Source organism: Schistocerca cancellata, chromosome 6 (genome assembly GCF_023864275.1).
Source record: "Schistocerca cancellata isolate TAMUIC-IGC-003103 chromosome 6, iqSchCanc2.1, whole genome shotgun sequence".
Classification (NCBI taxonomy): Eukaryota; Metazoa; Arthropoda; class Insecta; order Orthoptera; family Acrididae; genus Schistocerca; species Schistocerca cancellata.
The window spans coordinates 373,356,599-373,369,301 of NC_064631.1; positions in this window are offsets into that span (position 1 = coordinate 373,356,599).

The following is a 12,703-nucleotide window of genomic DNA, read 5'->3' on the forward strand; positions in this document are numbered from 1 at the left end:
ATCACTTTCATAAGTTAGTGGGGAGGTATAATCAAAATATAATATAGCATGATCAGAAAATGGGTGTTTATTTCACTCAATCCTCTTTGATTCCAGGCTACATCGCATACGTACATCAGCATTACTGGCTGACATTTTTGCATTACTGGCAGGTATTACTTGTTATATTACATTTAAATCAGTAGCCGCAGTATCTTTGGGTTGCTCACTAGCTGGCTTTTTATCACACTCAGGTGACGAAAAACTAGCTCCAATACCAGAATCATCAAAACGAAATGAAACATCTGATTGATCAGTCATATCTAACTTATCCTTTTTATACTCTACCACCTCTGATGACTGTTTCGTTTTTAACTCATCAGATAAACTATCATCCAATAAACTAACAATTTCTGATTTATGCTTTACTACAGGGATCTCTATTATTGAATCATTGCCCCTTTTCACACTACTGTCAGGAGACAATACTTCACACTACACACTTTAACATTACTATTTTCATGCATATTTACACTTGAACCGTTGTCTGGATTTACAGTTCCCTCAACAGACATAGGTTCTGATTTAAGTTTAACCTTAGTTTCTTCTGGCGGTTCCATCGCCGACAGCCTTTTAGTGCAGGTTAGCAAAAATATTAACAGCTTTTCACTTAACTTAGTTCCTTCTGCACGACTTATGGCGTTGCCGACGCGGCGTACCAGGATTACTGATGCGACGCGGCGCGTTGAACTGCAGACGGCACTTCGACGGCTGCTGTGTGTTTGCGTGGCCCGCAACTGCAGGCGCGGCTCCGGCGGACGACTGCTGTGAGGCGAAACTGGCTTCTCGCGATGTCGGATGCGCCGCTACACTCAGTGCCAGCTCCGTCAATCCAGATGCGATGTTAATCCAATTGCGTCGTCCACATGCACACGTAACACTATCACTGTTCTATTACTCAGTTGCGTGTCGCATTTCACTCCCGAATCCGAATATTTAAAAATCACTTTCACTTTTACTCAGTTTAATTCCCGGCCGATGCACCATATGTGGGGCGGCGGGTGGAATAATAGAATATATGTTTCGTATTTATGCTGTTTGCCGTTCTCAACACTGGCTCTCTAACTACAATATGGGCAACCAGAAAGTGATTAGCAAAACGTGAAGCCTGTAATTAGAATTCCTAGTGCCCACTTCATCTGAGAAATACATTTATAGCTACAGCTTATAGCTCTGAGGAATTAGGAGATTGTCTGGGATTCATAATCAAAAACCATTCTCTCTAAAATGTTCACTATAGTCTGAAAGTCATAGACCAAAAAGGTTCCACACAATCCAACTACCAGAGCAGTTCAGAGTCTAATGTGCTGATGCAACTATAACTGTTCAAATTAAATGTTTAAGTGAATGCTCGCCATAATTTGATGGTAATGTTCATCAAACGCCACGCTAATAATGGTAGAATGTCTGTCCTGCGGTGGCATGTGAGAATACGACATACGCAAACTGAAGATAGATCATTAAAGTCATCCCAGAATTAACACTTCACTCGAAAACGATTTCATGGTTACGCGTATCCCAAGGCTGTTTATATCAACGATACCGCCGCGACGCGACTCCCGGCACAGGTGGTGCGCTAATCAGCATCTGGAGAGAACTGGGACCTTCCTTTTCTCGCGCAGCATTCTTACATATAAAGCCGCGGTACGGACGACTCAGGGAACGCCTGATCAAATCTGCTCTTCCGACTAGCTGCTGGGCTAGTAATGCACTACTTTAAGTTATCGAGTAAATCATTGCTTCCTTTGCTGATGGCCGATGAAGCTTTTAATTTAATTGTGCAATCAGCACACAAGTAAGTAATCATAATAAAAGTCTGACGTGGCTAAGCCAAATATTTTGAGCGAGAGAATTAATTTAATTACACTACACACAGTAGACAAGCTCTGAACTTGCTCTTTGGAGATACGCTGTAGCTATAGTTTTATAGTTATTCTGTTGAAACTTCTCACATTTTTATGATTATAGCGGATCTCCCTTCTACTTAAATTTAAACATCCTAGCTTTACTTATTCGCCTACTTAATCTATCTTGCTTCCTTAATTTCTAAGATAAAAACCAGAAAATCATGAATTTCAACTAAAATTTTGATTTGTGAGATCCAGAATACTGTTTCTACTAAATTATTATGCAAAAGGAATGTAAATATAAATTTTTAAGTTTCTAGCTCTTTTCTGTTGCGCCAATGATTTTTACAGAAAACATCCAAATTTCGAAAATGGTTAAAGTTATTGAACTGATATCCAACACATATTGATTTTGTATTACTCCTGACATGCTAGAAACGTTTCAGATTGTTTACTTCATTTTAAAGTATTGCGCAACGTTTATGACGTCAGAGCTAGTTACAGCGGACTGGCTGGCACACAATGGAAAGGCTGATGTGAATTTTATAAGGCGTAAGTAGGCTGCTTCCCTACAAGTTCAGTATCGGCTTCGGTCTGCGGTGACCATCTTCACGTGGTTTCCAAAATGAAGTAGAGTGTGTTCCATCTTTAGTTGGTGTCTGCCCATATACACAGACTTATTTAGCTACAGGATGCATTATACGTCCATAAATGGGAGTGAGGACGCTCACCGCGGTTTGTGATCTATATGTATGAAAACGTGTGTCGAAATATCATGTGAAACGAACAGCAGCAACTCTTGCAGAGCACAAAGGCCACAATTCATTGCTTCACCAAGGCGTGTATCGTAAAGCGGAAAATTTTAAAGTGATTCGATCTCCAGTCTTATTTTATATCCAAATAGTACTTTTCTGGACCTGAATTCCTTATCAAAGAAGTCTTTGAAAGGAATTTATAACCCTCCTACCTCTCCGACTAATTAGGCTCTTCTATATGCCCGTGTACTTAAAGTCCCTAATCTGAGGGGAAAAGGGATGTACTCCGAAGAATAATGCAAAACCGAAAGAAGTAGATGAAGTTATAAGCGAAACGCCACTGCTCATTACTTTATCAATTACGATTAGAAACAAAGTTCGGTTAACTTTATATATTTTTATTACGTTAGCTAATTTTTACTTAGCAGTAGTTGGTGGAAAATTTGGAAAAAAGGTTTTGAAGGTATGTATTAATGAAAATAACCAACAGTCGCCAGTTCCTCACGGGAGCGAGAATAATTAAATTGAAACTGGACGTTATTATCGTAAGCAATCTTACGTAAGAATAGTTACCGGCTTCATTACATAGGATCAGTACCTAGCGCATATTTTCAATTACTTCACACCACACATGTCACAGTAGTCAGATAATAATCAAATAGCAAACACATACAACATATTATATAAATGTTCAAAGATAAATTAATGTAAGATTGTTTACTGGCTGTGAACAGAAATTTTTTGTTACATTACTTACCGTAATACTGACTGTCGTAACTGTAGAAAGCAGAAAGATTGTTTTAATTTACTCATTGGTAAGGACTATAATTTGCCTAGCAGTTACTCTGAAATATCTTTGTAATATAAGCTATAAATTGTGCCACAAGCTGTAAATTAGAAACTGTGCCTTGACAGTGAAATTCAGTGTCCAAGTTACATAAAGTATTACTACCAATTTTTTATTATCAGAGCTACTCTATTTTAAGCAAATGAATTAATAGTGGCTTTTGCATCATTCTTTTTCTGACATTGTACATACTACAGCCAAAGATTTCATTATTACGTAATTGTCCAAAGTTGGGAAAATTTTGTTTTGTTTTAATGTAATAAATTAATGTTCACTTTATATTCAGTTCATTTTCTGATTATCTCGGTTCGTACAAGGGGATGGGATGGATACTACTTGGATAAAGACTTAGGAAAATTATTTACGTGACAATATGCACGAAAACAATGTTATTTGAGCAATAAATTTATGTCTATTACGCTTCTAGTTATAAAAAGTCTAGATCTTACTTCACATTATGATGCCGTTGGTTTGTCGAGCGGCTTCATTTAGCGATAAAATAGGGCGCGGGTTGACCATCTTGCCGTACCATAGCCAAGCACAGGGGCCAAAGGTACTCTTGATGTTTACTGTATTACTCTTGCTGTATTTGTGCTGTGCCCAATAAATGCCATACGCATAGCTTGCCCATATTAAACATCCTCCAAAACAACCATTTCAGTTTACACTGCTCCGCACTTCGGAAACAGACATTTTATCTCCGCACTTTTGCATAGCCACACAACCAACGACAACAACCATCTGCTCGCGACTCCGAACAGCTACATTTTTGGCGCGCTCGCACGCCCAACGATAATGCATTTACAATTTATTATACTCTTTGACAATAGCTGTTCCCTGACTAGGCCAGCTACTTACAAAATGTTAACATTACACACGTATTCTCTTTCTCAAATAACAAATAGCATTTCTAACTTGACAACATATTTATAAGTATAATATTCAGTACAATTAATAAAACAGACTTCGTAAAACACGTAGAAAATGTATGTTCACCCACAGAGTTGTGGTGTTAGAAATTTTAAAACACCATATATACTCCGCCAGCAACCTTACACTGTGTAGTAGAGAGTACGAGTGGTGGTCATTTCTCGAGACGAATGGGTGTGTAAGTAATATATTGTTCGACTCTTCTTGAAATAAATGCAATGTAATTGCATTAGTAAAACTCTCGCTCATACACAACGCCCCTCTACGAAACAGTGACTTTTCATTACTGGCCGATTTTATTCCCCGATCACTTTTTTCCTTTATATAATAATTTATTATCACAAGGTCGCCTAATAATTAGTTTCACATAACCGCTTTCGATAGTTTATTCTCGTCTTCATATGTGATTAATTTACTAAGAGCTTCGTCACGATTTGTAAAAATTCTAGTTACACATACATATGATAAAGCTGTTACTCGATCATATCTGATGATGGCTGTAAGTTATCGAAACTGGTTAGGTGATACTGTAGTTAATATAAGAGACGTTGTAATAATAAATTATTATATAAAGTTTCGCACTGTCGCATACTTCCATTTGATAATATATCAGTTCTTAGAAAAAAAATTTATCTCAATACCTATCACTCATGCGTTCATGAGGTTGTTGAAGGGAGGAAATATATTAAGATCTTCTGCAACGAAAAGGTGAATACACTGATCTGAAAAACCTTTTTTCCACTTGCCATGGATAGTTTGGTTACTTTTTTTTTACCGGTAAACTTCTTAATACGTTTTCGAACAAAGAAAATCGCTATGTAGAGCAATCTGTATAATAGAGATTATAGTAAACTTGCATTTGAAGTGCTGTACAATAGAGCACGCTATGTCGTCAAATTTGACAGGACACTGCTGCCTGTGTACAATGTTCATTTTCTCGATATTCCTCCAAAGGGGCACTTCAAGCTTAAACGGCAGGCGCATTGCCACTTCACGGCGAGAAGGGATGACAACACTGGAGGTTACCTTTTCATTTGCAGTACACCACAGAGACTTCATTCGAACACTCAGCTCCTAGTACGAGCAACAAAACGTTGAATATCTATCTCGTGTTGTTGCCAGTGGTCAATAACAAATTATGGTTCACAAGTAATTTTAATTTTACTAACCAACATCCTCAGTTGCACCGTTTACCTAGAATTTACCTAGGTTTCAGTCGGGATATCCCGACCTTCTTCATAATGAAAGAAACTACCCTTTGTCCATAGCGGACATCGTCAAGCTAAAACTACAACTGTGTAAATTATCGTCAGACTGTAAAAACTTATCTGAAACCGCCTCGGCCCCACTTCGCTGTTTCAGATAAGTTTTTACAGTCTGACGATAATTTACGCATTTGTAGTTTTAGTTTGACGATGTCCACTATGGACAAACGGTAGTTACTTTTATTCTGAAGAAGGTTGGGTTATCCCGACTGAAACCTAGGTATTCTACACAGAGTACGCGAAAGAACTTGCCCCCCTTCTAACAGCCGTGTACCGCAAGTCTCTAGAGGAACGGAAGGTTCAAAATGATTGGAAAGGAGCACAGGTAGTCCCAGTCTTCAAGAAGGGTCGTCGAGCAGATGCGCAAAACTATAGACCTATATCTCTGACGTCGATCTGTTGTAGAATTTTAGAACATGTTTTTTGCTCGAGTATCATGTCGTTTTTGGAAACCCAGAATCTACTATGTAGGAATCAACATGGATTCCGGAAACAGCGATCGTGTGAGACCCAACTCGCTTTATTTGTTCATGAGACCCAGAAAATATTAGATACAGGCTCCCAGGTAGATGCTATTTTCCTTGACTTCCGGAAGGCGTTCGATGCAGTTCCGCACTGTCGCCTGATAAACAAAGTAAGAGCCTACGGAATATCAGACCAGCTGTGTGGCTGGATTGAAGAGTTATTAGCAAACAGAACACAGCATGTAGTTATCAATGGAGAGACGTCTACAGACGTTAAAGTAACCTCTGGCGTGCCACAGGGGAGTGTTATGGGACCATTGCTTTTCACAATATATATAAATGACCTAGTAGATAGTGTCGGAAGTTCCATGCGGCTTTTCGCGGATGATGCTGTAATATACAGAGAAGTTGCAGCATTAGAAAATTGTAGCGAAATGCAGGATAATCTGCAGCGGATAGGCACTTGGTGCAGGGAGTGGCAACTGACCCTTAACATAGACAAATGTAATGTATTGCGAATACATAGAAAGAAGGATCCTTTATTGTATGATTATATGATAGCAGAACAAACACTGGTAGCAGTTACTTCTGTAAAATATCTGGGAGTATGCGTGCGGAACGATTTGAAGTGGAATGATCATATAAAATTAATTGTTGGTAAGGCGGGTACCAGGTTGAGATTCATTGGGAGAGTCCTTAGAAAATGTAGTCCATCAACAAAGGAGGTGGCTTACAAAACACTCGTTCTACCTATACTTGAGTATTGCGCATCAGTGTGGGATCCGTACCAGATCGGGTTGACGGAGGAGATAGAGAAGATCCAAAGAAGAGCGGCGCGTTTCGTCACAGGGTTATTTGGTAACCGTGATAGCGTTACGGAGATGTTTAACAAACTCAAGTGGCAGACTCTGCAAGAGAGGCGCTCTGCATCGCGGTGTAGCTTGCTCGCCAGGTTCCGAGAGGGTGCGTTTCTGGATGAGGTATCGAATATATTGCTTCCCCCTACTTATACCTCCCGAGGAGATCACGAATGTAAAATGAGAGAGATTAGAGCGCGCACAGAGGCTTTCAGACAGTCGTTCTTCCCGCGAACCATACGCGACTGGAACAGGAAAGGGAGGTAATGACAGTGGCACGTAAAGAGCCCTCCGCCACACACCATTGGGTGGCTTGCGGAGTATAAATGTAGAAAAAAAAGTTATAAGTGAAATGTGCAACTGAGGCTGTTGGTTAGTAATATTAAAGTTAATATTTATACAGTTGCTGACAGGGCCGCGAAATGTTGAAAATATTTAATACGAGAACTATACAAGAGAACCATGCACTGCACTTTTGGTGACGATTGGAACGAATGTGTCTAATGAGACAGCATGCGACCGTCCTCTCACAATTAATTAGGAATTTAGGCGTTCATTATGGAAAACAGCACAATTGGCCCAGCACTGTGGTGCGCAAAGAACGTAGGCAGAGAAATATCTCGAATGGAAATTACACCTGTGGTGTCAGTTTCCCTTCACTGACGAATGCAAAATTTATCTGAAGAGTAGCAAGGCACGTCCTCTTAAATGACACGTGGCTAGGACCTTGCTGAGTGATTCAGTACACATGAAATAGTTTCAGTAGCATACGGCTTTATGCAACACCTCATGACAGAATACTAACAAGTACACGGCCACTACCACCTGTGAGATTGCCATTACTGCATCTCTGTTTTTGGAGAACAAATGTAGTTTCTCTGAGATGCGGAAACGCGTGATTAGAACAGTGAGGCTGATTTTGCTCGCTTGGGGTGCGCAGGGCAGCAGTCGCGGTTGTCGTTCAGAGCTGGCCAGAGTCGTTAAGAAACATCGTTAAAGTGGTCCCGTAATATGTGTTCGGCCACGAGCGCAAATAATATTTAACGTTAGCGTGAGTGTAGGGAATGTCGTCCCAAAATGGAAGATTTCTGAGTGGAAGTTATAACTAGAATTACCTGGCATGATTTCATTATTCTGATTTCATAACTGTCGAATAGAAAGGCATTAATAAATCAGTAGTAGCAATTTAGTCTGTTATACTTTCTGAACTTCACCTTGTTGTATCTAAATGTTTTTAATTAATCAATGATTTATCATGTCAAAAAGGAGAGGTATTGTTCTAAGTTAAGTAAGGGAGGGGGAGTCATAAGCCCTGCAGTCGAAGTGGCTTCGCTCTTCATTATGCTCCAGAGACACTTCTTATTATTCCATCATTAGTTGCGGTATGAAACCGTATGCTACGGAATATATTTTCGTGTCCACCAACGCACAGCGAAAGGCCTTAAGCAGCTGTCACCTAAGCAGATTCAATGCATGTAACCAGTAGTGGATATTAAAATATTTCTTAAAACCAGTAGGAGAATCTGTTTTCCTACACGCTGTTTTATGCGTTTGTTGACATTCCTTTCGTGTCTTCTACAGCCAGAAGTCCAATAGCTTTTTCGTCCGTTTACGCTAGAGGGAACGCAAAGAATACGGGGACTCAAGATGGAGAGTTGCATCGGTGTTGTAATTTTTTCCCGGCCACTCATCTTTGTCTGACCGGGAGCATTCTCGTTGTGGATGATTGGCAAGAATGCAAGCCATGTTCTTACTTTCTTTCGAAGGTACTCCGATACAATCGTATCCAGACTTGAAGGAAACAATACTGGATTTGTATGATAACTTGAGTCATACTTAGTAGGTAGGCAAGTCCCTTCATAAGATCTTCAGTTTCTTTTGATCAGTTTTGTTTTCCTCGACCTTGATAATAAATAAGTCTCCTCTCGACTGGACTGTAGTGTGATTTCTGGAACATGTACACTGGTGGCCACGAAATGTGGAAAGCCATGTAGGTGGTACGTAACAAAATTCAAATTGTCGGGAAGTATTCTACGTGCTTAGACTTGCTAATGATTAATATTCAGCACAACCACACAAAATAGCCAGGACTAATACCACACACATTCTTTGCACGAGGAAAGATTACGCAGGAAGTTATCATTCTGAGAGAGAATTTGAAGGTGGTTGGTTGCTCATCAGAAGATGAGTCATGTCTATGTGGGAAGAAATACCTTTCGGAAACCGACAGCTGGAAGCTAGTGATCGAGACTTCAGTTCCACGATATTGCTGTCTCGTGAATTTGAAATCGATGTGTTCAGGAAGGCCATATAAACGAACATCTGCTCGCTGCAACCGAGCTGAGAGTGATATTACTCAGCCATGCAGGACTGCACAGCCACGTCACATACCAGCAGTCAGGAAATTGACTTATTAGCAGCAAGACAAGTATCCGTACCGACAGTGCGACGATTCCTAGAGCACCACAACCAGTAGTGCGACCTTTCTCCCTTGACGCCGCGCAGAACGAGGCAGGTCGAGAATTATACGCCCAACGACAGCACTGGACACAAGAGTGGAATGAAGTTTTCTTTAAGGCGATTCCCGGTTCTGGGTACAGCATCTTGATGGAAATATTGCAGGTGGAGCCCCAGAGGAGATCGAACGTTGCCATATTGCTTTCGTCATCGTCATACAGCCCTGTTATCCATTTTATAGTGCGTTAACCCCTGACTTTGAGCTCATATTCTGACAACATTGCACAACGAATGTCGATATGTTATACATTGCTGGAATCGTTCAACCGTCTACTTTTATTTAGTGTATAAATGGTACAGCTTAATTGAAATATCGACGTTATACGCGGTAATATTTAAGAGAAACCATGATTTTCCTAGGTTTTTTCGGCGAGTCTCAACTTTAAACTCGCATAAAAATCAATTTCCGTTGTGCACTGTTTAAAGGTACAACCTTGTCCTATTTACATGTGGATTTTCGTTATTTTCTGAGTGCTCATTTCATCTCTATAATGTCAAACGCAAGACTGCGATTGAGTTTACCATTGTAGCTATTGCGACGGAGAAGGCACTGGTTTTAGCTTGAACTTTCGATGGTTACATCATATATATTTACTAATGAATACGCCTCGTGTTTTTTGGTTACGAGATTGTAAGGCAATTTGGTTATTACCTACGATATATGCGAGGCTGTGATGGAGCGCAGTTGTCACACCAGCGTGCCGCCACTGTTGTAATCCGTCATAAGCGCCTGTCCACCAGGCAAGGACGGCATCTTCACTGTAGCATTTCAGAACAGCATTGGCGCGTTCAGTTTTTGTTCGGAGTAGAGGGAAATAAAAAGGGAAATTGCAAATAAATGCTCTACACATAAGTAGCTCACAATAAATGGACATATGTACAGCACATTTCAACAGTAAAAGGAAAAGCCGATTAGTTCGAATTAATTTGGAGTAAAGAAAGGTGACTGAAATAAAGCGTACCATAATCGCATTCGCGGCTGGCTGAGGTCTCGCTGCTGCTATTGCAGGCGTCTACTTGGATCAGCAACGGTTCTATCACTATGTCAAGAGTGTTACTGTTTCCAAGTTTGTGTACGTGATGCACCAAATTCCTCTAGTCAGTTTGAGGACTGTAAGGTACCGTTTACTTAAAAATTCTTGTCCTCATTTGTTACCTTGTTCTAGACAAACGCGTGGATAAGTTGAAGGGAGTTAAATTCGCAGTGTGATACAGGCAACAACCGAACTTTAATTTCCTTGTCGGATGATAGCAATGTACTTTCCAAAAAGTATTCCTGCGTCCTGAAGAGCGGTCGCGTGCGTTCCAGCAGGCCAACTTTAGTAAATTCGTCATGTGATGTGGCATTAGATGGAAGCTCTACATCATTGGTTTCCATTCATTCAATAATAAGATCCTTTCTCCACCTCATAGATGAATTTCGTGATACTGGAGTTATATCGTATGATATGGACCTGATCTAGAACAATCGCAGATTTGTCTGGTAATTTTTCGAGAACGCTGCTAAACCAGTCTTCGAAGTGCCTGGCATCCATTTGAGAATGATAATCTGCTCCTCCTTTTTTACCAATAAAACATAAGCCAGCATTTTGCACTAACCCATCTTCCTTCCCAATGTGGCACTTTATAATCCTTTTTCTAGAAACGGACAGTGTTTGAATTACTCTTTTCCAGCCATTCCCCTCTTGAACACTTCCTCTGTCATCATGGTATACGTTTTTTGATGCATAAGGTATTTTTTGTTCCTGTGAACTAAACTTTCCTGAATGATTTGCACTACACCAGCTCTCGTCAGTGTAATAAATAGGCTGGTCCCGGCGGAGCTTCGAGTCCTCCCTCGGGCATGGGTGTGTGTGTTGGTCCTTAGGATAATTTAGGTTAAGTAATGTGTAAGCTTAGGGACTGATGACCTTAGCAGCTAAGTCCCATAAGATTTCACACACATTTGAACATTTTTTTGTAATAAATAATCCATCCTGTGTTGAGCAAGTGTCCTATTTCCCAAAAGAAATCTTCTCTTTTTTCTGCTACTTGGTTTTCCACCAGCGAAGGTTTTTTGTTGAACTTCTTGTATCTGAAGCCCAATGTTTGAATAGCACGCCAGAGGCTTGTTTTACTCATACCACAAAAATCTTCCACTACAGTCTTCAACTATTCCACCACGGCTGCACTGTTGGAAACTGCTTTTCCACATAGAAGTCGTGCCCTGTGTAAAACCGCGCAATACAAACTTCTGTCGCCTGACAAAACTCTTTTTTTGGTGATACAGGGCATTAAGTTTTTCTATATTCTCTCGAAATTCGCTTCACTATACTTTTACTAATACCGAGAAATTCATGAGTTCTGTTTACTGGCTGTGATTTCCGAACTGCTGCCGCCCTGTTCTTTTTCTGCCTCTAAGTAAGCACGCGCGCTGGTCACCGCAGACCTTTCACAACTCCGTAAATGACGCATTGTTTCACACAGGTAGAAGACAACTAATTGTGTTACGAGGCCGGCCGTTATGGCCGAGCGGTTCTAGGCGCTTCAGTCTGGAGCTGCGCGACCACAACGGCCGCAGGTTCGAATCCTGGCTCGGGCGTGGATGTGTGTGATGTCCTTAGGTTAGTTAGGTTTAAGTAGTTCTAAGTTCTAGGGGACTGATGACCTCAGATGCTAAGTCCCATAGTGCTCAGAGCCATTTGAACCATTTTTTGTGTAAAGAGCACTGTCTCACACGAATACACAGCAACGAATGGTAGTAGAATTGTTTCCCATCTGACGGGAAGCCGCAGTAAACAATGATGTGGAAATAACCGTCCAGCTGGCCGGCAACATGGCACACGCGAGCACGCGGCGGACAGAAACGTAAAAGCAAATAAATTAAAGATGCAATATTAGCGCTTTATGGAGATTTACGTGCATAAAAACATAACAGCTGTGAATGGCAACAACGGAGCATGCATTTACACTTTTCCTCTTGTTAACATGTATCACCATTACGTGAATTTCAGCAATCTACTCTCACCATTATTACAACATAACGGCTTCTCGGACACCAACGACAGTTCGTCTGGAAGTGGAGAATGGTTGTATCTTTAAACTGTGTAAAGGAAATGTTTCTCCTACTTGCCGTATAACTTCTATGACTCCTCTAATTTGACATGTGCCAAAAAATGGTCAAAAGCACACTTTCTCTTAAG